Source organism: Myotis yumanensis, unplaced genomic scaffold, assembly GCF_028538775.1.
Source record: "Myotis yumanensis isolate MYYU_CA2020_CCGP unplaced genomic scaffold, mMyoYum1.0.hap1 SCAF_18, whole genome shotgun sequence".
NCBI classification, from domain to species: domain Eukaryota; kingdom Metazoa; phylum Chordata; class Mammalia; order Chiroptera; family Vespertilionidae; genus Myotis; species Myotis yumanensis.
In genome coordinates this window covers 19,847,461-19,874,553 of record NW_027223769.1, presented here as the reverse complement: position 1 = coordinate 19,874,553, position 27,093 = coordinate 19,847,461, and the positions used below count along the sequence as shown (strand labels likewise).

General features: G+C 43.3%; 1 protein-coding gene across 1 annotated transcript in view; it reads left to right on the top strand.

Annotated features, from left to right (window-relative positions):
* Positions 1–27,093, top strand: part of WWOX (WW domain containing oxidoreductase) — a 924,942-nt gene that overhangs the window by 543,571 nt on the left and 354,278 nt on the right. The gene's annotated exons all lie outside the window — the stretch shown is intronic.

The following is a 27,093-nucleotide window of genomic DNA, read 5'->3' as shown; positions in this document are numbered from 1 at the left end:
CTGGAAGCAGTGAACTGATTTGCCCCAGATCAGAGTCAGGAACTTTTTCAGCTCAGAGCCAAAGGCAGCTCTGTTATCGGACTCTACCTGTTCATCATCCCCTTTGCTACTCCAAGCCTGGCCCGGGGACCACCAGCATCAGCACCCCTGGGAGCTTTTAGGAAATGCAGAATCTCAGGCTGACCCCAGATCTGCTGATTCAGAATCTGCATTTTAACAAATTCTCTGGGTGATACAAGTGCACATTACAGTTTAAGACACTATTCTCCTCCACCCCTGCCTCAGGCTGAGTTGAGTAGACAGTATGAAGCATTTCCTCTGTGCTCAACCTCTAGGGAGGCTGCTAAGACAATAAGACCCAGCCCCTGTCATGAGAAACTGAGAGCATAGGACAGCAGACCACCAACCCTGTGGGCGTGGCAGCACGGTAATAACAGTACTCACAGGGTGTTTGGAGAGCACAGAGGAGGAGGGGCAGTTACCAGGAAGACTATCTGTTGGAGCTTATTTCTAACCTGAGTGGGAGGCAGTAAATCACCGTGGTTGTGGACAGCAGCCCTGGATTCTCACTGTCTGGTTTCAAGTCCTGGTTCTAATACATCTTAGCTGTGTGATGTGGGACAAGTTGCTTAACCTCTCTGGGCCTCAGTTTCTGTATCAGTTTCTGTATCTGTACAACAAGCGAGTACTACTTTGGTTCTGGAGGATCATAATAATACCCACTTTTTCTGCAGATTCAATGAGATTATACTTTTGAAGGACTCAGTACAGTTCCTGACACTCCGCTTAATAAATGTTTACTATTATTGAAGACTGACTATACAACAAACAACAATAGTAAAAGGCCAGGAAGGCTTTTCTAGGCAGGGTGTCCAGATGAACAATAGCTCTTCAAGTGCAGAAACACAACTGAGTATGACATCCTGGAAACACATTGGAATATTTGTATTCCATTAATGCAGGTATTTCCCCAGCATGTACTCTGTGCCCAGCACTATCCTGGGCTCTGAGGAAATGAAGCTGAATTACAAAACAGTCTGTACACCTGAAGGCCTCACAGTCAAGGCCCAGAAGGTCATTGGTCACCGGACATCAGTCATATGTTTATTACAAAGCTACATATTTTCCTCAAGTACTGCTTTAGCTGTATCTCATCATTTTGGGCGTGATGTATTTTCATTCTTATTTACTCAAAATATGTTCTAATCGGTCTCCTGTGTGATTTTTTTCTTTGACCCGCACATGTTTATTGTAGCATTTACTCACTTCTCTTCATCCTAGCCAACATTCACTGAATACCTGCTGTGCACCAGACATTGGCCTTGGCATAATTTCAGACCAAAGAGGCACCTACCATCTAGTTGAGGGAGACAGACTTGAGCACAACATTTTACACAGAACACAAGCCCAGATTCTCTGACTCCTTAGGTATTTTTCACTGTTTGCTGCCTTTGAAGCAAAGCTTATTCCTAGTCATCACTGTATTCCTATTACCTAGCGCAGTGTCCTGCACATAGTAGGTGCTTATTAAGCATTATTCAACAGAGTTGTTCTTCTGTACCCAGGCTTATTGTCTTTATACCTTTTGATTATTCTTTAAGCCCAACTGATTTTTAATTTCTCCAATATTCGGTTAAGATATCTCCAAATCATATTTGTTAGCACAGTGGAACAGCCTCTCTTCTTTTTAATTGTCCTACAGAGTGTTTGGCAAATCCATGTAGAATTGTGCAGACCCCAGCACTCCAAGACTCTGGCCTGTTTCCTCTACCACCTTTGAGCCAGGGAAGCCCTTCTCTCCCTTTGCCTTCCATGCACTGTGGGCTGGGGTATATGTTTGGGCCTCTGCCCAGATTGTGCTTGGAGTGGTACCAGCTGCACAGGATACGTGAAATATTTGCTTGGAGCGATCCAGAAGTGAAGATCTGAGTAGGATCAGCTGGTGCTCAGGATAAAAATCATTTCACTGTCTTTGCAGAATATTCACTATGTTTCTCCTGCGCTCAGCAATTTCTGGGTTGCCATATTGTTTTCCGTCTTCCGGCCCTAGCCTGTTTCGAAATGTGGCCGGGTGTTGTTAAATAGTTTTCATTCATGCCAGAAAGAGCTGTTTCTGTGGGGCAAGGGGCCACTTCTCAGTCCAGCCAGCACTGCCTTCCATGCAGCATATCAGAACTTGGCAAGTCCTGATTCCCCGGGAGCTTGACCCAAGATGCCTGCTCCTCCAGCCCTACTTGGCCGGCATTCTTATCCTCCCTGGTGGAGGGGAATTCATTGTTGTAGGGAGATGCTCTTGTGGGAGTGGGTTTGGAAGATCACGACTGTTTCCATACAAGCCAATTACCTACTTCACCAGAAACTGCATCCTCTTCTTTCTGGCTCTTGTGTTGACATTCCTTCCTTCCATCTCTGCCCATTTGCTAGACCACATGTACATGTAGAATGGTGGATATCAGGATGGGTTAAAAAAAACAGGCTACCTGTTTTTGATTCCTGGCACCCCCACATTACCTATGATAACCTTGAACAAGTTGCTTGAGTCTTCTAAGCCTCAGTTTTCTCTTCTGAAAAATAGGTACAAAACTAATTATCTCCCTCCTGAACTCTTGCCGATGTTGCTCACAGCAAAAATTAATTGGGCTTACTATGGGGATAGCAGTGTTCTTAAAGAATTCGCTTTCAAAAACACAGTGGTTAAATATCCAAGTTTTGTCTTCAGGGCATGGATATTTGCTTACTGAGATCTGTAAACGCTGAAGGTTCTAGAGTCAGATCACAGCAAAGGGGAGCTTTTATGAATTGACTGTGGCAGTTGCGCCAAGGAGGGACCAACATGCAAAGAAACCAGAGGCAAACATAACCACCTCTGTGGAAGAAACCATCTCTATTCCATGCCTAAGCTGGATGATGGAGGGTCAGGGAATGGGGAAGACAGCACTGAGGAGAAATGCATCACGGAGGTAGCAATTTACCTGATGGGTGCCGGTGAGTTGTAAGTAGTGATGGGTGATTGGGGTCCCAATGATTTGAAAGTCTGACTCAAGCCAAGAACCCCTCCTTGGGGGAACCAGCTGAGGAGATGCATGCCTGCACAGCACAGGTTAACAGGCATATGTGCAAGGTGCCCTGAGCAGTTCCAAGGGGGTGGGACAGAGAGCTAGTGCTCTGTGGTCAGAGATCTGGGAGCCTTGCAGCCTGGACCAGGCTAGAGGGCTATTGGGAGAGAAGAGCCTTTCAGAGGACCAAGGAAACCTCTTGGGATAAGGGCTTGGGTTTCTTCGGCAATCCAATCCTCAGGACCCCTTAGTAGGCATCAGAGTTGCCTGGTGAGTTACTAAAACACTGATGCCTGGACCCTTCCCACAGAGGTGCTGATTCAGAAGGGGCCCGTGAATCTGCATTTCTAACAAGTTTCTGGCTGACACTGAGCTGCTGGTCCAGTGGACCACACTTTGCGTAATGCTACGCTAGACCTTGCCCTGGCCAGCACAACCCCTTAGAATGCTCCTGCTGTGTCCACACGAGCATGTGGTACTGCGGTTTCACCTGTACTAGCTGCAGAGATCCTGCCCGGCCTGCCTCCTGCCTGATGTGCCTGCCAGTCTGTCTAGCCTTTTTTATTCCTGTTCTGCATGAAACTAGCTCTCTTTGCTGGTCAGCACTGTGTGATTTTCTTTTGCGTGTTGTTGTTGAGACCTTTCACCTCTCCAGGACTTGACATTCCAAGCCCTTTTTCTTTGGGAGAACAACAGTGGCTAAGTGGTTACCTGGGCGTGTGCGCGCGCATGCGCGCGCACACACACACACACACACACACACACACCATCCCTGACAGTTTGTGGGATGGGTTTTGTCAGGGTCAGACTCCACATATCAGATTTGGAGATTAGACAGACCACATGCCTTGCCCAAGGCCATTTCCTAGCTAGTCTAAAATGGCAAGGTCCAGGCTATTCTAAAAACGATTCCATCAAGTAAACTTGAATCACCAGGATTGGCAGAAAGCCCTGCTCTTCTTCATCCCTCCCAGATATTTGCCAACCTTATTAAAATGTGCAGAGGCCTCATGAGTGAGCTGTCTCCAGACTCTATGATGAGGAATCCAATTAATTATGTTTTGTTAGAGTTGTTTGTAAGATGAGAGTAAACAGACCCAAAGCAAGGGCCTGGCAAGCTCTCCTGTGAGACAAGGCATGGATTTTAGTGCTTGTGTGTGGCATCCATTTATTTTAATTGTGTTAAGATATACTTAATGTAATATTTATCATTTTTACCATTTTAAGTGCATAAATCAGGGTCATTAACCTCATTCACAGTGTGTATAACCACTATCTATACCTAAAGCTTTTTCATCAGCTCAAACATAAACTCTGTACCCATTAAAAAATAACCCCCGTTCCCTACTACCTACAGCCCTGGTGGCATCCATTCTACTTTCTGCTTCTCTGATTTGCCTATCCAAGGTATCCCATATAAGTGGAATCGTACAATCTTTATCTTTCTGTGTTCATTTTATTTCACTAAGTAGAATGTTTTCCAGGTCTACTCATGGTATAGCACAGTGATGGCGAACCTTTTGAGCTCAGCGTGTCAGCATTTTAAAAAACCCTAACTAACTCTGGTGCCATGTCACATATAGAAATTTTTTTGATATTTGCAACCATAGTAAAACAAAGACTTATATTTTTGATATTTATTTTACATATTTAAATGCCATTTAACAAAGAAAAATCAACCAAAAAAATGAGTTTGCATGTCACCTCTGACACGCGTGTCATAGGTTCGCCATCACTGGTATAGCATATATCAAAATGGCATTCCTTTTTATGGCTGAATAATATTTCATTATATGTATATGTCATATTTTGCTTATCTCTTCATCTCTTGGTGGATGCTTGGATTACTTCCACCTTTGGACTATTGTGAATAATGCTGCTATTAACGTAAGTGTGCAAATATCTGTTTGCATCTCTGCTTTCAATTTCTGTGGATATATACTTATGAGTGAAATGGCTGTGTCATACAGTAATTGTAGGTTTAACCGTTTGAGAAACTGCCAGAATGTTTTCCACAATGGTTGCACCATTTTACATTCCCACAAGCAGTTCGTTCTCCACATCCTCACCAAGACTTGTCATTTTCCATTTCTGTGTCTTTTGTTGTAACCACACCAGGAGACATGGAGTGAAATGATACCTCATTGAGACTTTGATTTGCATTTCTGTAATGACTGATGATGTCCAGTATCTTTTCATGTGCTTATTGGACCTCTGTGTACCTTCTTTGGAGGAAGTGACATCACCTGGACACTCAGGTGCCTTTTCATTCTTGCTTTCTTCTGGCTCATGGCTACATTCCAGCACCATGCATTTCAACTCTGCTAATTTCTTCTGGTACTGTTTAGAAGTTGAACTAAAAAGAAAACAGTAATTGAAATAGGCAGTTGTTATTTACATTGGGGAGGTTAGGATTAAATACCGTTTTGTTCTTTCATTAGCTGTTTTATATCCTTATTACAGGTTTTACTGGGTTATCATCATTCTTGGCTTTGGGATTTTGTGGCTTTTCTCTAGGTTTATTTTGTAAGCAGACAGTATGATTCTGAAACACACTTCAGAAAAACAGTGGAAGGAGAATGAAATTTTAAGCAAACCAAAAGTGATAGATGAGTCAAAAAGGGAAAAAAAATTCTTTGGAGCTTTCTAATCTCCAAATTGTTTTTCTTTCTACTTTTTGAAGTTATGAAATTAACTCAGTAGATTGGAGTGTAGTTCATCACTGTGATTGCCAAGCATTTTAATTATCAGGCGCATTTATGCTTTTGTGAAATGCTCATTGCGCAGCCTACTGGTGGGTCCTTTTGTAGAATGAGAAAGTGAATATTCACCCCAGAAATTAGGTACTGGCCCAGACTGGACTTTCCAATCAAAGAGAGAGGAGAACATGCCCACCGCCATCATCTCCAGCAGGAAACTGTCTGTGCTGTGGTGTAGATGAGGCGGATTGTTTCCGTTCTGTTTTGATCATCGGAATAAAAACAAGCACCAGAAGTTCCAGATTTGGTCCAAAGATGCTTTCTTCCTTCTTTCTGCCTCAGCTCATGTTGTTGTTGCTATTTTTCTTCAAGAGAATCATGAGGCAGACCCAGATTTTAGGCTCTGGCGCTTGATAGCGAGATATTTTGATGTTCCAAATGATGACATATGGACAGGGTTAAATGGAAGTCATGTAAGGGCTTCAAGGAGGTTAATACATGATGATTTCATGAGTGCCTACTACATACCAGGCACTGTCATAGACCATGTAATGCCACATGGAGTTGGGGTCACCATCCATCCATTCATTCATTCATCATCCTCACTCTGCCCTTACTTTCCTCCTTTGTCATCCCTCCTTCCTTCCTTCTTACCTACCTGCCTACCAACCAAGGCTTATCAACTGAGTCAAGCACATAGTAGTATAGACAACGCATCAAAGATAAATAGTCTTTAGTAAAGTAGTAAACACAGTCAGTTCTTTGCTTGCATTCTGTTTCTGTAGCGGTTGAGATTCAATCAGTAGACAGAACATACATAGTGATTCTAACAGGGAAGGTTTAATATAAAGATGTACTAACTACAATAGGTGTTTTGGGCTACCAAGAGAATACAGATTTTTTTCCCCACTCCCCAGGATTGGGATCCAGATGGCCATGGTACATTGGGTAGCAGAGAAGTTTTCCCTGAGGCCCCCTGCAGGTGGGGCTCACTGGGAAACTGCCCTGCATGGTGCCAAAGAAGGTGGTCTACAGGAGGTGACCTACCATGGAAGTTACTGGAAATATGTCAGTGGGGGTGGGGTGCTGAGAAGTTGCCCTGGGTGTGTGCATGGGGGGTGGGAGAGTGGAGGGGATGGTGTAAGGCAGAGTAAGCTGCCCAGAGGGAAGTGCCTTCTGAGACACAGAGCCCACTCTTCCGTCGCTCTCTACTGGTGAAGCCTAACATGATGCCCTGTGGCTAGGAGGAACCAACCATTCCTTGGTCTCCAGTAGGGCAGTGATAACTGGATTTGGTGCTGAGAGGCAATCTATCAAAGACTGGCGTAGATGCTAATAAGTGCTATGGAAAAATAAGTAGAGTGGGCAGAATAAGAAGTGCTAGATGTGCCATTTTATAGAGAACTTAGAGGCCCAGTGCACGTATTCATGTACTGGGGCGGGGGGGGGGGGGGGGTCCCTCAGCCTGGCCTGTACTGTCTTGCAGTCCAGAACCCCTTGGGGGATGTCTGCCTGGCGGGGGATGAGGGGATCAGACCTAAGCCGGCAGTCAGACATCTCTCTTGCAGTCCATGGCTCTCACTGTCCAGGACCCCTCGCTCCTGACTACCAACCTGCAGCAGAAGAGGGAGAGGCTCACGCCACCACGGCTGTGCTCGCCAGCTGTGAGCCTGGCTTCTGGCTGAGTGGCGCTCCCTCTGTGGGAGCACACTGACCACCAGGGGACAGCTCCTGCATTGAGCATCTGCCTCCTGGTGGTCAGTCTGTGTCATAGTGACCGGTCGTTCTGCCATTTGATCAATTTGCATATTAGGGTTTTATTATATAGGATGTTCAGGGAAGGCTTTTCTGGAAAGGTAACGTTTGAGTCCTGAGGAAGTGATAAAGCTGGTGGCAGAGTATTTGAGATGGAAGAAACAGCAGTTGCAGAGGCCCTGCGGTCAGAGCTGGTGTGGTATGTGTGAAAAGCAGCAAGGAAGCTGGCTGCAGCACAGTGGGTAAGGATGAAGGGATGAGAGGGAGCCTGAGCATTAGCATTTGACCAGAGCATGTATGAGAGAGATGTCTTGAGCAGACTTGCACTTCAAAAGAGTCACTCTGGCTGCTATATTGAGAGTAGATTGGGGGAGGGTGGATGTGGAGAACTGAAGCAGAGACTTCAGTGAGAAGTTACTGCAGTAATCCAAGAGGAGGAAGGGGTGGTGTTGAGAAAGGTAGTGATGACAGTGATCAGAAGTGGTCAGAGGCTGGCTGTATATTGAGAGCAGCGTTTGTTTCTAGTGGGTTGGAAGTGGAATGGAGAGAGAGGGAGGGATCAGGTTGTTTGTAAAATACTGGCCTTTAGTGACTGAGTGAATGTTATTCCACCAAGACCTTTGTTTGAAGAATCTCACTGTCCAACATTGATGTATGTTCAAAAGTGGTTAGCATTCTGTTTGGGGTGATTAAAGAGTCTTGGAAATAAATAGTGGTAATGTTGTATAACATTATGAATGTAATTAATGCCACTGAATTGTGCACTTAAAATGGTAAAAATGGCAAATTTTAAAAAAATAATATTTCAGAAATCATGCTACTTTCTTCTCAGTGCATGTCATCAAGGGATTGTCAGTGTATATGTGTCTCACTGGTATTGCTAATCTCCATCACTTGGTCAATGTGATATCTCCTAGGCCGTATTCTATAATGTTTCTATCTTCCCTTTATTGGATCATAAATTCTTAGGAGAATATTTTACAAAAAAAAAAGTGACTATTATTATTACCACCAGGGTTACTACCCGCCCTACCAGCTCACTCCAGGCTTCTAGCAGCTGGGACTTAGGTGTGTTGTAGCCGATTTCCCAAGTGGGAAGCCAAGGCTCAATGTAATTAGTTAACTTGTTCAAAGTAGCACAGCTAGTGAGTGGCTAGAATGTAAACTCCATGAGGGCAGGTATCTTTGACTGATGTGTTCACCAGCGTCCATCCTGGGCACCGAGCACAGTGCCTGCACATATAACAGGCACTCAACAGACATTTGTGATGGTGGGTGGGACGGAGCCTGAATAAACATGTGTGTCTCCACTTATGTTCTTTCCTCACAGCTTCTGCCTCTGCTCCTGGTCTGTCATTAATTAGCACGACCCATCCCTCAGATTTCAGGAATGTCCAGCTGTTTCTCAGCATGGAATGAACTCTCCCATGGCCCCACCCATGGCGAAGGCAATGGCCGCAGACAGACAGCAGGCATTTGGCTCTGCAAGTGGCATTCCTACCCCATTTGAAACAATGGGGCAGTGGGGCGCTTGGTCCTTCATGTAAGCTGAAGTTTTATGATGCCGTGTTTATGGGAAAATGCTGTTACTATCCTTAGCCTGGTGGTGGTTCTCGCTTATTCATAGCTGCGCGTCTGTGGGTGGAATGAAGTTATAATAGAGTGCAGGTGCCTCTCATTGTTTGCCGCTACTCACTGGATAGTGTTTATTAAAACGGAAATCACAGTGGTGTGTCTGGAGCTGAAGTCTGAACAAATAACCTAAAAGGAGGAGTCCCAGGAAGGTGGGCAGCAGGCGACAAACAAAGAGAAGCAAAAACAAGTTTGAGCTAATTGGGATCAGGCAGTACTTTGCATGTGAATTATGAACAGGGAGTTTGGCTGCAAAATAACTATTGTATTCAACCTTTGTTGGCATACTTCACATACTTCCATGGAAGATCCAGAATTTGAATTTAACACATTTTACCCAGGCCTTTAATGGGATTTGAAAGTGAGATTCTGAAAGCATGTGGTTGAAATGAGATCCTTTCAAAATGTTTAAAACTGCACGTGGATGTGCTGGTATCCGCACACCCATCCCCCTGGGTTTTTATGGCCCCTTGAAAGAAGCCGTTCCAGGTCCTCTGAAAAGAGGGGCTGGAGACTTTAATTGAAAACAAGTTCTGAATTGTGATAGGCTTTGGAACCCATGTGGTCATGTCTACTATCATTTCTATGACCAGTTCCTTGAAAGACCATTGTGTGTTGTGTGTGTGGGCGTGCAGTTCCTGGCATGTGCATTGTTCTCGACTGTGAGGTGTCCCCAGGAGACTGTGTTTCCTACAACATGGACATCCAACAAATCTATTTCCTCATTCAGCAAATATTTACTGCAGAGTACAGAGATAAATTGAATGTCACCCTTGCCCATGAGCACTTATGGTTGTGAGAGGGAGATAGACCTAGTACATACAACTAAATAGGATGCCGGGGGCCTGTGCTATAGTGGGCATAGGAGCCGGGCATGGAGAGATCAGTGCTTTCAGCGTTGATGGGGACTTAGGGAAGACTTCACATAGGTGGCCATGTGCCAGGTATGCCAGGAAGATAAATGGATTTTCTTCCAATCAGAGAATGGAGGGAAAGGACTTTCTAGGCAGAGGCACGACCATGAAGCAGCTCAGGGAACTTGAGTCCATGTGGCACATCCAAGGGGGTCAACATGTCATCCCTCATAGCTAATGTATCAGGCTCCTGCTGGGAATGGAAAGATAAATAAGCCAGGCAGCTGGTGAGTGACATCAAAGCCCTCACCTGGGACAGTGGGGAGCCATCTCCGGCTTCGGAGAAGCAGAGTAACATGGTCATATTTTTGGAAGTGTCTGGTTCTTGAAATACCTCAATTCCTCTTGCCTCCCCGGCTCCTTGCCTCTCTCCTGCCTGCTCAGCGAACTGAAAGCTATCAGAACTATATTCAGCCCTCTCCAGTAATATCACGAAACAAAAATACCTCGTGGCTTTGCAACTTATGAGTGTTTTGACTGTTCACAGCAAAGCCTTTGAGAGTCGCAGTGTGTCATCCCCCACATGGAGTTCTTTGGCAGCTTTTTGATGAGTAAACTTGGGCCTGACTTTTGCCCCAGAGAGATGTTCTTTTGTGGCTTGTCTGCTCCAGGAATTGAAATACCCAGGCTCATTCCCTATCTCTCTTTGAAACAGAGAAGTCATTGTGATATCCTCTGGGAGGGTCAAGGACACACACAGGTTTGGAAACTGCTCCTGCCTTCTACAGCCTTGGAGGGCATGGCTTATAACCCCACGCCACCCACCCTTCTCCAATGAGGATGAAAGGCTCTTCCTTATGGATCCCATGTGAGCTTTAGCAGTGTGGTGCCATCAGTGCTTCATAGAGGGAGTAGATACCCACTGAATGGGGTATTATTTAGCATCATTACCTTAGCAGATTTATTTTTCCTCCTTATCCCCACTTTTGTTTCCTTTAGTCAATGGAGCATTGGCATTTGATTCAGTATTTGCTACTAAACTGTGAGTGGATGTACCCTCCCCTTTATCCTGGTCTTATTGGGCATTGATCCCCTTTGGAAGTTTGAATCCTGAGTCAGAGTCAGTGGGTAGCCATCACTGTAGCTACTCTACCCATTGGACCATCTCATGACACTCATTAGTTTCCTCATTTACTTTCCTCTGGAGGACACAGCTGTGTCATGCAGATGGTCTAGGGCCAATAGAACATTGTGGCTACTTCCAAATACCTGATTCTAACTTCCAATCTGACAGGACACTGGGAAGTCAAGGAGGTAGAGAGGTTATAGAGCTTGGATTGGTGGTTCCAAAGAAATGACGCAGCACCCGCAGTGGTTGCGCCAGGCCAGTGCATCTGAGAATTGGGGGTGAGCAACAACAGCGCGGGCCACGTGTGCGTGGCTTCCACTGCACAATAAGCACAGTGGCTGGGATCCAGGCATTTATGCCCAGGCCTCTCTGGGATGAGTCCTGGCTCTGACACTTGCTTTGTGTAACCTGTGGTAATTCATTTCTTCTATTTCTCCATTTTCTCATCTGTAAAATGGGGATTCCAACAGTTATTATGAGAATTAAATGTGATAATATACAAACAATGCCTGACAAATAGTACTCAGGAAATCTGATCATATTACCTGTTTAGCAACAGTGGCACATACTGTGCTAAGAATTGTAATCACTATGGATTGAATAGACTTGGAGTCAGTGTGGGATGTTTATTTCACCAAATCCCTTTTTATTTTATTTTTTGTTCTTCCTCACTGGAGGATATTTTTCCATTGAATTTTTTTTTTTTTTTTTTTTTTTTTTTTTTTTTTTTTTGAGAAGAGAGAGTGGAAGAGAGGGAAAGACAGAGAGAAACATCGATGTGAGAGAAACACATCAATTGGTTGCCTCCTGCATGGGCCCTGACCAGGGCCCGAGCCAGGGAGGAGCCTGCAACCAAGTTATGTGCCCTTGACTGGAATCGAACCTGGGACCCTTGAGTCCACAGGCCGATGCTCTGTCTGCTGAGCCAAATTGGCTGTTACCACTAAATCCTATTTTTATGGTGTGTGTTTTTAAATTCCATATGAAGTTTTAAAGTAAATTTGAAGGAAATAAGGAAAATTGAGAATGAAGATACTGTTAAGAACGTCTCAGTATTTTGTAAGCATCCTTGTTTCTGGTTTTGACACCAGCATATGGTCCATTGTGCCACAGTCCCTAACCCTTCTCTCTCCCTTCCTGCTTAGTAGACATTGGCCTGACACGACTTTCTGCCAAGATGAAAATGTGTCTTTGTTGTTCAATACAGGAGCCACCTGTAACTACTGAATGCTTGAAATGTGGCTACTGTGACTGAGGGACTGAATTTTTAATTTAATTTAAATAATTTAAATTGACACATGTGGCAGTGGCTATCATATTGGACAGCACAATTGAGGCACTGGAAATATAGGCATATAAAGACACTACACCTGCCCATAAGGAGCTCCTGGTTGTCCTGGGAGCCAGACATTGATATGAGCACTGACATGGAGGCATTGCATGAGGGAGGTGCTTAGAAAGCAGACAGAGTCGTATCTAATTTTGCCAGCATAGTCAAGGAAACCGTCACCGAAGACTCTCTAGAACAGCGTGCTGGCCTCTCCCTAAGGACCTCTTGTGTGGAGAGAATCATCATTCCTTAGATGTTTCACATTTAACCTTCAGCAATGTTGTTACCCATTCCACAGATGGGAGTCTGAGATTCAAATTGGTGACTATCCCTACAAAGTCACACAGCTTAAGGTTATAGTGAAATCAAAATATACTGGACTGCCAAGCCACACCAGGCAGCCTATTTCTTGATTTACCCTTGATACCTTCCATCTCCTTTGTTGGATTTTTTTTTTTTTTTAAGATTTTGGTGATCTGTAGCCACTGATACACCTCCATCCATCCACACTCTGATTGAAGCCAGATATCACATAATTGGTTTACCATTCAACAAGAAATGAGGTGACAGTGAGACCACAAACTAATAAATGCACGGGTATTTGCATAATGTCAGACCTCAGTATGATTGATGGGTGTGTTGTTGACGAGGGTGTCACATGTTCCTGATCCTGGTCTCAGTATGACTGTGAGGATGGGGCCAAGTCATTTCACAATTTGGGTGAGTGTTCCAAGTTTCTCAGAAGACCAACGCAATAGAAATTCATGGTATGAAATTCAAGGTTTGGTCTCAGAGTCATGTTATTTAACAACCTCTACACTGTTTTCTCAATATGTAAAATGAGAACATCACTCACTGTCTGCACCCCTCCTATTTGGGTGTTCAAGGGGGTTCACGGGTCGATATGAAGAAGACTTCTCTTGAAAAGTTATGTGACCAAGCACACTGCTTTTCCCAGCCCTGAGCCAGTTCTGTCCTGTTCATTGAAAGGGAATTGTATCCACTGGTTCATAAACCCCTGGCGTCTACCTCGTCTTAGTTTCAGGTTAGCTCTTCCAAGAAACACCCACATTTACCCAGCATTTTGCAACTTCCCACAAGGTGGCACTTGACAGGGATATAATGTCCCCCCTTGGCAGTCAACCACTTTGATTCATTCCAAATACTATTTAGATCTCTAGCTATTTTGGAGGCCTGACATGTCTGGATTAAACCAATGAGCTCAGTCTACATATGGGATATTATACCTGGAAGGGATTCATAGAGATCACGGTATCACCTAAAATGATCTCTTCTACATGTGCCATCATTAGGATACAAGAAGGTGGCTCCAACCCATCTCATTTTTCTTTAAATGAGCTATTAAGGCCCAGAAAAGGCTGTTGCATCTCCTGCTGAGGGTAGTTGATTGCTCTGTACAAAACTTTATGCTCAGCACTTGTGTAGATCATTTAATCCTCATAAGTCTATGCATAGGTGTTTCATATCTTCATTTTAAGGATGAAGAAACCAAAGCTCAGAATTTTAACTGATAGCCCTAGTTGACACACAGTCAGTCTGATTCAGAAGATTCTTCCAACCAGCATAAGAGACATTCTTGTCATGAGCAAGAGTTGGTGGCAGAGGTGGGATCCCGACTGAGGCTCTCACTTTGTACTGTCCCTGGCCCCAGGCAAGGGGAGGAAAAAGAGAAGGGTCTTTAGAACTGTGTGGTTATAAAAATCATTTGTCCAGCTTTATCTTTCCTGCTGTTGATTAAAACACAGGCTCTGGATTGCAGCCACCAGGCAATAACGAGAAGACTTGTGGACCAAGCCTTTTCAAATCTAATTGCATGACCTCAGTGTCAGTGTCTATGGAACACAGTCAGTGGCAATACCCAGCAGGAGGTCAAGTCATGCTTTCTTTCAGCTGTTAAAATGAACTAATGATTTAGCCCAAGCATGTCAAACTTGCGGCCCGCAGTCCGCATGCGGCCCACAATGAATATTTTTGTGGCCCAGCCAATATAACAGTATGTAAGAAACATTTTAATAAAAATTTCGTAACTTAATTTTTACAATATCCTATTATACATAATTATTAATAATGAACTATAACGTTCGCTAATGACCGATTACTATAATCATGTTGCATTCATTTCCCTTATACACCTTACACGCAGGCGCACCATTTCTCTCCACTAATACTAGCAGCGAATATTTTAGCAGCTGATTGCCACATCATTAGTCTTGGACTGACTTGTTTGGTGTGCGCAACAGGAAATATTTCGCTTTTGGAGAACAAGAAAAATAGGTTTATTTTCATTATACTTATTAATTTGTGCAGTTATTCAGTGTCTGATAAGTTAATGTTTAAGAAAAAATATTAATTTTTATTAAAATGTTCTATTATTTTATGTTAACAATTACTCATTTATTTCAGCCCTTTGTATTCAGCATGTCTCTATCAAAATAAACCTACATTTTTATGAAAATTGAAGCTTTTGTTTTTTTGCAGCCCACATAAACTTAAACCTTGTTTATTTGGCCCATGAAAGCCTTTGAGTTTGACATGCTTGATTTAGCATGTGTTCCTGATACTTTAAGTCCCTGTCAGGCTCCTGGGATCTTGGGGCCCTGCAGCCTAGAACAGTGCTCTTCTCACCTGAGTTTCCTCCTCACTAGTCCTTCTGGCTGGTGAGGTCTCTTGGGCCTCTCTTCCCCCTCCCAATACAAGATACAACATTCTTCTCTTATCTCTGGAGGCTGGGGACAGGGGGTGAGGGCATATTCAAAGAGGACTTGTTTTCCCAGGTCAAGAGGCTTAAGGCCACATGCATACATATTCATGAATTGATTAGTTCCTTCCTTCATTCATTCATTGAATGTTTGATTTATTAAGCTACCATCCTTTGGATGCTATGCAGAGCAAAGTGCTGGAATAAAAGAGTAAGCACATCAAAAACAAAAAAAGCCCCCAATGTAAGGGGACTAACATGATTGAGGGGAAAGAAGACAACAAACAAATAAAATATGTAAATATGCAAAACAAATAGAGGCTGTAGTGAGTGTAATAAAGAAATTAAACTGGGCTTGTGGTGGTAAATGGAGGGGAGGAAGAAAGTCAGGGACAACCTCTTTAAGGTGGTGGTATTTGAGCTGAAAACTGAGGAATGAAAATAGCCTGCAATTAGAAGAGCTGAATGAGAGTGAACGTTTCAGGCAAAGTAAACAGAAATGCAAAGGACCTGAGGCAGAAAGGAGTTTGGGCTTTTTGTGTGCTAGAGCAAAAAAGGGGCACCTGCAGCTGAAGTAGCAAAGGGTGGGGGATAGTAGTGGATACCAGCTAGAATTTTATTCTAAAGAAATAAAGGAAGCCACTGAAGAGTTTTAGGCAGGTGAGTGACAGGATCTGATGACATTTTTTAAAAGATCTGTTTGGCTGCCTTAGGAAGCGTGGGTTCAGAGAGCAATAACCGAAGTGCACAGATGACTTAGAGCATGACCTCAGGGCCAAGCTAGAGCCCCGGACAGGCAGAATAACTGTCCACACTCCTCTGCCACTCTCTCCACTTCTGGAGGATTCTTTTGCAGCTGCAAGCTTCTGAAAACAGAACGTCCCAGGTTACCAGGTAGCATTCTAGAGCCAAACAAATACTATTATTTCTGAAAGGTAAATAAGACAGGGAAATGATGACACATTCACCACAACTGAAGTGTTTGTCGGACATGTTGGGACCCTGGGCTTGTTCCAAAGCCTACGTGTCTGGGACTTCAGTAGTGTTTGCCGGTAACTGGGCACTTGGCTATAAACAGAGCTGTTTTGGAAATTCTTCATCTCACTTTTAAGAAGTTAGGAGGACAGGAAAAGGGAGTTGTGTCTCAGGTCCCAGAAGGTGCCCCTCCACCTTGCTATCTACCAGTGGTATTCCCTCAGTCTCTTGCTAACTTCCCACCTCTGCAGCACTTGGGACAGTCCTCACCACAAAAGAGACCACATCCATTTCAAGAACCGCTTTTATTTCATGACCTGGTGTTACCAAGGTAGAGATGACATATACCCTCTGAGAAGCACAGAGTTAAAACCTGCTGTGTGTTTCTTACTTAGGACATATTTATCTTTAAATTTAATCCAAAAGCCATTATTTATTCTTTTACAAAGACATAAATATTATCTTCTAAATAAAAATAATGATAATGACAAGGATGATTATGCTGGCAATGGTGGTGCTGCTGCTGATAATGGTAATTATGATGATGGTGGTGATGATGGTGATGATGATGTTGATGATGGTGATGTGGTGGTGGTAACAATGATGGTGGTGATGGTGATGACAATGCTGATTTTGATGACAATGATGGTGGTGGTGATGATGGTGATGGTAATGATGACAGTGATGGTGATGATGATGATGATTATATCCGTGGGTAACATGTGTTGAATACTTGCTTTGCTCCATGCAATAACTTTGATGTTATTGCATGGAGCAAATGCATGGAGTTAGATGGAATAACTTTGAATCCTCTCAATAACCCCCCAAAATGAGTACCCTTATTCCTCATTATCTATGTAAACTGAAGCAAAGGATTGGAGTTCAAGCACTGTTTCCAAAGTCTGCTGTCTCAACTACTCCCAGACTTTGGTGAACTCTTCCTTTTTCTTTTGGAAAGAAATGGATATAGGGCTGGTACGTTTGGTAGTAGAGACAAATTGTCACCTTCATTTATTTTACTTTTCCTCTTCTGACCTTCTGACCTTCACCTTCATTCTGTCCTTCCTCTTCACACCCTCCTTATGCCATCCTACCCACTTTGATTTTCTCCATTACACTTGTCTGCTTCTTATATTTATTTTTCTTCCAGTGACTGCTGCCTTTGCCTTCAAGGTCCATGAGCTTTCTGATGAATTCTTCTTATTCCTTCTTCATTTTCCTTCTGTTCTTTGAGCACTGCTTTTGCCACAGCCTCCAGCTGCCTGCTCTAAGGCTACCCTTTCCTGTGGATTAAAAAAGAGGTAGAGCTCACCTCTCTTATCCTGGGGCAGTGCTTCCAACATCTATATTCCACACAACCCAGAAATTCTAAATACTCACCTAGGTGGAAAGGAAAAGTCATCCAAATTGCTTGGTAATTGAATTCAAGAGTGATGGACCAAAAATTCTTAATGCATTTCCTTCTCTCTTCCAGCTAAAGAGGACACCAGCCCTAGTCAGTTTGGCTCAGTAGATAGAGTGTCGGCCTGTGGACTGAAGGGTCCTGGATCCGATTCTGGTTAAGAGCACATGCCTGGGTTGCAGTATCGATCCCCAGTGGGGGGTGTGCAAGAAGCAGCCAATCAATGATTCTCTCTCATCATTGATGTTTCTATCTCTTTCTCCTTCTCCCTTCCTCTCTGAAATCAATAAAAAGTATATCTTAGAAAAAATAAAAAATAAAGAGGACTCCATCTTTACTCCACCTCAAATAAAAGCTCCATTAACTTTTAGGTTTATTTCTTTCCAGTCTTTCTTTTCTATATTCTGTTTTGTTGGTGTTGTACATTTTCCAAATTATGACCATAAGCATACTATACAGTATATGTAACTTTAAAGCATTTTTACATTATTACAGCATTACAAAGATTTCATATAATGTGTTTTAAGAATATAAGATATAGTCAATTATAAGATGTGCTGTTATTTTACATTTCACTCAAAAAGGGAAAAACATTGTCAACTAAATAATGATCCAAAGCTTTCTTATCTCTCAAAACTCATTTCATATCTATTTTTAAAAGGCTCTTTTCTTTTGAGTTACTTAGACACAATTTACTATGTATTAGGTGGTCATTTTCATGCTGTTTGCAAACTTAGTAAATTTGTGTCACGGTACTAAATCATTGCATAACCTTTCTGAAGACATTTTATTTATTTATTTATTTTAAATATATATATATTTTTATTGATTTCAGAGAGGAAGGGAAAGAAAAGCAGTGATAGAAACATCAATGATGAGAGAGAATCACTGACCGGCTGCCTCCTGCACACCCCCTACTGGGGATTGATTCTGCAACCCGGGCATGTGCCCTGACTGGGAATCAAACAGTGACCTCCTGATTCATAGGTCGATGCTCAACCACTGAGCCACATAGGCTGGGCTGTAAAGACATTTTAAATGTCAATTAAGTTCAACATGGATAGCAACATCAATGGACTTACTCCCACTGAAATGTGCAACAGTTTAATCATGACAGAGTTTGCAGAAAAAAAAACACACGTCTCAAAACGGAGTAAAGATGGGCCATCACGTATAATGGCTGGATTATAGTTGGGGATGTATGTGCCAGACAACTATTGTCTTAATCATCAGACATTTAGATTTCAACAGGCTTCTACTGATCTCTACTTACTGTGTACGTGTAGCTGTGTAATTTAGCAAGTGGTGCCATGGGGAGTGAGGACAGGCCTGGGCTGTTGGAGAGGGCAGAGGGGCCAGGCCTTGAGGAGAAGGTGCATTCTTGCACACCACAGCAAAGAGAGGGGGGCCGATTTTGTACCCACCATCCAGTTTTACTTTGTCTGAGCGCCTCTGGGAGACATGTAGATCACTCTTCACTAAAGCAAGGACCTCCAGCTGAAGGCTGGGAGAGGCTAGAATGGGCCTTTAAGGGGTTGGTGGGCATGACTTCAAGAGCCCTGGGGCCTAGGGAGGAGAGAAGGGAGCTGGTGTTTATTTAGTGCTGACGATATGCCAGGCATACCCATGCCTTTTACAAAGATATACATATTGTCTTCTAAATAAAAGTGATGATGATTATGATGATAATGGTGCTGGGGTGGGGGTGATGATGATGACATCAGTGTAACATATGAACATATGTTGAGCCCTTATTGTGCACCATGCAATGTTCATGGCTCTTTACATGCAATAACACCCCATATTCTTATAACTACCCTACAAGTACAATGCCATTGCTAGCCACACATTGCATACAAATCATGTATCCACACAATACGATAGGTAGATATTATTATCCCCTTTCATAAATGAAGAAAGTGAGAGTTAGAGTGGGAGTATATGCTCAAGTTCACAGGCAGAAACTGGAAGACAGGTCAAGCCCTGACTCCTGTAACCCTGATAAAATGATAGAATGAGAAATCTGTGGCTTTCCTCCAACCAGGAGCTCTCAGGAAGCTGGTGAGTGAAGCTCTCCCCTATTTGGAGGTTGTATAAGTGTACTCCCTGTTCACCAGCTGATAGTATAAGGTCATAGATGAGAGTACAGACACTGGGGTCAGGTGCCAGCCTTGTAACCATGAGCAAATCATTTCCTCTGTCTGAGCCTCAGTCTCCTCATCTCCAAAGTGGGAATAAATAACAGCAACTGCCTCAAAGAGCTTTGTGAGGATTAAATGAGATCATACATATCTAGTGCTCAGAAGAGAGCCATCTGATAGGCTTTCAATCAATAGTTATCATTGCTATTATTTTAGCCCCTCTTAGCTAAGGCGTTATGAGGCAGGGAGCCTCATGAGCAGTTGGGAGGTGAGCCATCTGAAATTGCCATCAGAGTCCATCACTGTCTCCAAGATCAACCTTTGACCTTGAGCATAATGACCAGTGTCTGACAGTCCCAAACATCACCAATGGATATTTGTGGCTGAAGGTGCCTGTGTGCTCTTCAGAGTTCAGCCAATGCCTATTGACAAGAGTGAGAACATACTCACAGCCTGTGACCCCCACAAGTAAGCCGGATCTCTATTTTGCAGCTGGTCATAGAGGGCCAGAGTCAGCCTGGGCCAGAGCAGCCGGCGGAACGTAAAACCAGCTCCCAGTTGGTACACGTGGCAGCAGCGATTATAGCCAAGGAGAAACTAAATTCTAGAGGCCTGTGCTGTCTCCAGGGAGTACACTAATTGAGAAATAACATCCATAAAATAATCCAATACTAGTATGTAAAACTAAGAACAATAACCAAGTGTGACTGGCTTTCTAGAATTAAGCAAAGTAAGATGAAGTGTCTTTTGCCAGCTGGCATTCTCAGCATAGGAAAGTAATTCTTATTTTTCCCACCTTGGAGGGGCAAGTGCCACCTTTGGCTGCAGGAATTCTCACCTCTCAGCAGCAGCTTTCAGCACCTTGCTCAGGATGTTTCTTTGGGCACCAGCTACTAGGAAAGAGGCTCAGTTAAGACTGCTTTTAGGGGCATCAGGAGATCTTGCTCTGGAGCATACAGCCCTGCAGCCAGTGGTGTGCTGGTAAATGCTTAGCATCTGGCTCTCTGGAAAAAATGAAGTGTGCATGTATGCATACACACATACACAAAGTTATTATAAATTAATAACTTTTAAGTTATTATATAATGGATATGTAGCACAAAATGTATAAATAATAATATGCATAATTCTCTTGCTTATAAACAGTCACCACTGTTTAATTCTGAAACATATTTTTATTCCTTCCAAAAGAAACCCCATGTCATTTAAACAGTCATTCCCATTTCCCTTCTTCCAGTTCCTGGTCACCACTAACCTACTTTCTGTCTCTATGGATTTGCCTATTTCGAACAGAGTATTTCATATAATGGGGCCATACAATATGTGGCATTTTATATTTGGTTTATTTCACTGTATAATGTTTATAAGTTTCATCCCTGTTGTAGCATCAGTCAGTACTTCATTTATTTTTATGGCTGAATAATATTCCATTGTGTGGTTATGCCACATTTGTTTATCCATTCACCAGTTGATAGACATTGAGTTGTTTCCACTTTGGGGTCATTAAGAATTATGCTGCTGTAATTATTCCTGTGAAAGTTGTTTGTTTGAACACCTATTTTCTATTCTCTTGGGTATATACTTAGGAGTGCAATTTCTGGGTCATATGGTAATTCTATGATCTTTTGAGAAGCCACCAAATAATTTTCTGTATCATTTTACATTCCCATTCACAACATAAAGGTTCTAATTTCTCCACATCCTTGCCAAACCTTGTATTTTCTGGGTTGTTGTTGTTATTGTTGTTTGTGGGTTGTTTTTATTATAGCCATCCTGGTAGATGTGAAGTGGTATCTCATTATGATTTTTAAAAAATCTTTATTGTTCAAAGTAATACACATGTCCCCTTCTTTCCCCCATTGACCCCTTATAGCTCGCCTCCGCCCTCCCCCCCCCTCCAGGCCTTCACCACTCTATTGTATGTGCCCATGGGTTATGCATATATGTATCCAAGTTCTTTGGTTGATTTCTTCCCACCCACCCACCCCTGCTTCCCCTCTGAGATTCAACAGTCTGTTCCACACTTCTACGTCTCTGGATCTATTTTGTTCATCAGTTTATTTTGTTCATTAGATTCCACATATGAGTGAGATCATGTGATACTTGTCTCTCTCTGACTGGCTTACTTTGCTTAGCATAATACTCTCCAGGTCCCTCCATGCTGTTTCAAAGGGTAACAGATCCTTCTTTTTTATGGCTGCATAGTATTCCATGGTGTAAATGTACCACAGCTTTTTCATCCACTTATCTACTTATGGGCACTTGAGCTGTTTCCAGATCTTAGCTATTGTAAATTGCACTGCTATGAATATAGGGGTGCCTACATTCTTTCTGATTGGTGTTTTGGGATTCTTAGGATATATTCCTACAAGTGGAATGAGGAAACTCCGTATTGTTTTCCATAATGGCTGCACCAGTCTGCATTCCCACCAGCAGTGTACTAGATTTTCCTTTCTTAACATCCTAGCCAGCCCATTGTGATTTTGATTAGCATTTCCCTAATGACTATTGATATTCAGCATCTTTTGATGTGCTTATTGGCCATTTGCATATCACCTTTGGAGAAATGTCTATTCAGTCCTTTGTCCATTTTTCTTTATTTTTTTCTTAATTTGTTTTTAAAAATAAGGAAGAGAGAGAAAGGAAGAGAGAGAGAGAGAAAGAGAGAGAGAGAAAGGAGAGAGAGAGAGAGAGAGAGAGAGAGAGAGAAAGAGAGAGAAATTTATTGTTCCACCCATTTATGTGTTCATTTATGTGTTCATTGGTTGATTCTTATATGTGCCCTGAAAGGGGGGGGGGTGTCAAACCTGCATCCTTGGCATTTAGGGGTGATGCTCTAACCAACTGAACTACCTAGCCAGAGACCTTTGTCCATTTTTTAATTGGATTGTTTGCTTTTTGTTGAGTTTAATATTCTGGATACTAGAAATATCAAATATATAATTTGCAAATATTTCCCCCACTTTGTGGGTTATGTTTTTTCTTTCTTGATACTATCTGTTGATGGACAATAGTTTTTTGATGAAATCCAATTTATCTATTTTAAATTTTTTATGTTGGTGCCATATCTAAAAATCAAAGCAAATCAGATGGTCATGTTTAGAGATGTTGAATTATGTCCCATCTACAGGCTTGGTCATTACAAATTTACATTGCAGAGGACATGGCTAAGGATGTAGTAAGGAATTGAGATCATTAATACAATTTTATCGCACAATGACTGGCTTAGATTGACTCTGATTCATCCTTTCAGGTTTTTGCCACCCACACGGAATCACGGTTCTGTTGTGAAAGAAGCAGGAGGGATAGTTTTGGGGTAGGCAATGAACAGAGCTTCCAACACAAGTCTATGGGGGTATCTCTCCTAAGATCAAGGTTGGCCAAAGCAATGTGGATTGACTGAGGATGTGTTTGGTATGTCTTCCAGAGGAGTAGAGCGTGGTCAGGGAAGGAGAAGCCCAGGGAGGCTAAATAACTCACCCGGATACTTAACCATGAATTATAATTGTCCACAGCTCTGATTTCTGCCCTAATGCCAGGGGTCTTTCCAGCATCTAGAAGGGGTTCAGGAATCTCGAGAAGGCGCTGTGTATAAATTATTAAAGAGTCTAGAGACGAAACGTAATTTTGGAAGGCATTTTGGGGAGCCAGAGAAGACTTAGCTAAAGGAACCAAGTTCTCTGTCTCTCTGGACCCCTTGCTTTTTATTAACACAATTTGTCCTAAGGCAAAGTAAATATACATATCAAAGGCAAGGTTTAGTATACAGAATCCGTTGTCAGATTGGGGGAACTGCCTATGGCTGTTCAGGTGTTTGGCCAGTAGGAGGCAATAACATGTAGATTGAAATGCCCTCAGTTGTCTGGCAGCAAGCAATCATTTATGCATCCTTTTCAGGTTTGGGGAAATGCCCCCAGCCATTCCAGATGATTCAGCCCTGCTGACATGCTGGAATTAGCTTCCAGCATTGCCCACCCTGGACAGCTGAGGTTTAGTAGTATACATCCCAAACTGTGGGAGCGCCATTCAGCTGACTGACCCATCCCGGCGGCCCACTAGCTCAGCGGCAGCCACTCCCTCCCTCAGTAGTCCTGCAGGTCCAATCTCTGGAGAACGGGCCAGGCACCAACGGACAGGCGCTGCCAGCACAATTCTGACAGCACCTCCTGGAAGTCAGCCTTGGGCACTGCGGTCGCCTCCCCTCCCTAGAGGCTCCGCAAAGAAGACTTGATATAAAAGTGGCCTCCAGGTGGCTCCCGACAACTGGTGTGTGAATGTCAGTGGAACAGATCTGGATCCCGGGCTGGCAAGGACATCCCACCACCTGCCCAAGGGCTGATCATGTCCCGCCCTCCCCCACCCCTCACTCCCCTTGGGACGGGCACCAGATGCAGGGCTCACAGCTGGAGAGCACCACTGTGGCAGCATGAGCCTCTCCCTATAGGGACTGACTGGGTGTGAGCCTGTGGCAGGTGCAGTGGGGCCAGGATGAGTGGGGGTGGCAGGCGGTGTTGGAGGGCTGGTTTCGGCCCGATCCCCACAGGCCACGCCAAGGGACCTCACAGGTGCACGAATCTGTGCACCGGGCCTCTAGTAAGACCTATGAGATACAGAATTCCCTTCCTGCTTCTAGTTCAAATGTATGCTTCCTTTTATTACTCAAAGTTGGTCAAGCTACCACACAGACTGTTGAACTGCTCTTGGCTCAGGAATACAAATTGAATATTGACTTCTCTCGTTTTTTATTCAATTTTGCCTTCCAGAATACCAGATATGACTTCATTTTAAAAATGAAATTTTGCAGGTCATTAGTCCATAATGATTAAATGATTCTGGTTATTATTATTATAAATCCAACTGTAGTAGATGAGAGGTAACCTTTATTATTTAAATACTAGAGGCCCGGTGCATGAACTCATGCATGGATGGGGTCCCTCGGCCTGGCTGGCAATCAGGGCTCAATTGGAGGCCAGCTGGCCAGGGGGAGGGACCATGGGAGGTTGGCCAGCCGTGGGATGTTGGCTGGCCATGGGAGGTTGGCTGTGGGAGCACACTGACCAACAGGGGGCAGCTCTTGTGTTGAGCATCTGCCCCCTGGTGGTCAGTGTGTGTCATAGTGACCGGCCAAGCGGTCATAACGGTCACTTAGGCTTTTATATATATAGATTATGCAGTGCATTCACATACTGCACAGCAAAATTATATTTTTTCAGACTATTCAGCCATTATGGAAATGACTTACAGTTTCCTTCAGAAATTTTACAAATGGAGTTCATTGTTTTGGTGGGGCAAACATTTCCTAGAATACAGATGTCCCTCATATTTGTGGGGAATTGGTTACAGTGTCCCCCACAGACACTAAAATCCATGAACGCACGAGTCCCTTATATAAAATGTCATAGTATTTGCATATAACCTATATTTACATATAGACTTCATTTGCTTGGATTCAGCATAGGGCTCAGTTCAAGTTTTGCTTTTCGGAACACTCTAGAATTTTTTTTTCTGAATATTTTTGTTCCTCGGTTGGCTGACTTCATGAATGTGCAACCCACCAATATGGAGTACTGACTGGAGTTCCTAAGAACAGTCCAGGTCAGGAACAGTGAAATGTTTTCTGTGGAAGAGGGTCTAAGGCAGACAGGGCTTAGAAAGGCTCATCCCATATGGTGACATTCTTAAAAGCCCAGGCTTTTGTGTTACAGTGACCTGGATTCCAATCTCCCTATCTGTGTCCCTGTAGGCAAAATACTTAAAGTTTTTGAATATCAATTTCCCATTTGAAAAAATGGGTAATAATATTTGCCTTTTAGGTTTGTTGTGAGATTTAGTGAGATAAGGTATTCATGTAGTCAGCTCACCGAAGTGAGCCCTCAGTAACTTATAGATGCTGCTGTCATTATGGCTACTATTGTCATTATCATTATTTTTACTGTTAGTATTAGCACTAATGTGCTGGTGCTCTGGCCAGGGAAGATCAGAACCCTGTATTCAGGTAGGGACCCCAGGTAGGACCTACATAGCAGAAGGTATAGTAACAGGACACAGAACTGTCAGCTGTGGCTGCTGGAACCTGTCTGGCCTAGGCTGGGTTGGTGACAAAGAAATGACTTTCTTTGTGTGTATCCTCTCTGTGCCTGGTATACCACAGATATCTGTGGTTGATCAGTTGATGTCATCATCCTCGTAGAAACGTTTTAAAAAGTATGCCCCCGGTGGTCAGTGCGTGTCATAGCGACTGGTCAACTGGTTGTTTGGGGTGTTTGGTGATAACGGTCGCTTAGGCTTTTATATATATAGATATATGTATGGTACCCCCCAAAAATATATACAGACTCTAGCAGCTGATAGCTCAATTTTGAAAATGAAATATATTCTAATAAACACTGCCTTTATAATTACTCAAAGTGTGTTTATACATTTTTTGGACACTAGATATATATAACAAATAGACACAGACAACAGTGTTGTGATAGCCAGAGGGAAAGGGGGAGGGGGAAGGTGGAAGTGGCCAAAGGGGGGGTAAGTGGGGAAGGAAAGAGACTTTGCTTTGGGAGATGGGCATACAGTGCAGTGTGCTGATGATGTTTTGTTGAGTTTTACAGTTGAAATCTGTATGGTTTTGTGAACCAATGTCACCCCAGTAAACTCAGTTTAAAGAAAGAAAGAAAACTGAGACACAAATATTTTAAATAAGAATTTCAAGTAGAAGTCTTGGGCCCAGCATTCTAACCCCAGAAAGCTGGCTCTTTACCATTACGTCTGCCTGGCTGTTTTGTGACCAAATAGGCCGCAGAGGTCCTCAAACTTTTTAAACAGGGGGCCAGTTCACTGTCTCTCAGACGTTCCACACATGCGCACTGTGGGCCCGGGCTGCTAAGCAGGACAGGCAGCGGCGGGCCAGATAAATGTTTTCAGCGGGCCGCATGTGGCCCGCGGGCCGAAGTTTGAGGACCCCTGAAATAGGGTGTCAAAAAATCCCTTGAATGCTGAGGGTGACCCATAGTCTGCACCAGAGTGTTCATCAACCTTGGTCTCAATGGATTGAGTGCTTATAAGATCCTCTACATCAAACCTGGGCTTCAGGACACTGCTGGGTCTTCCCAATTCTAAAAAAGAATTCAGAGTACAGTTTCTTACACACATTTTGATTCCAGGCTCCGATCAGGACATGTGCAGGAGGCAACCAATTGAGGTGTCTCTTACCTCTCTCTCTCTCTCTCTCTCTCTCTCTCTCTCTCTCTCTTTCTCTCTCTCTCCCTGGCCCTCTCCCTCTCCCTCTTCCTCTGTTTCCCCACCTCCCTCCCTTTCACTCTCTAAAAAATCACTGGGAGGAAAACACAACACTTGGCAGAAGTTAAGGCATTAACACAAGGACATTGTTGCTGTTTTTAATCCAAA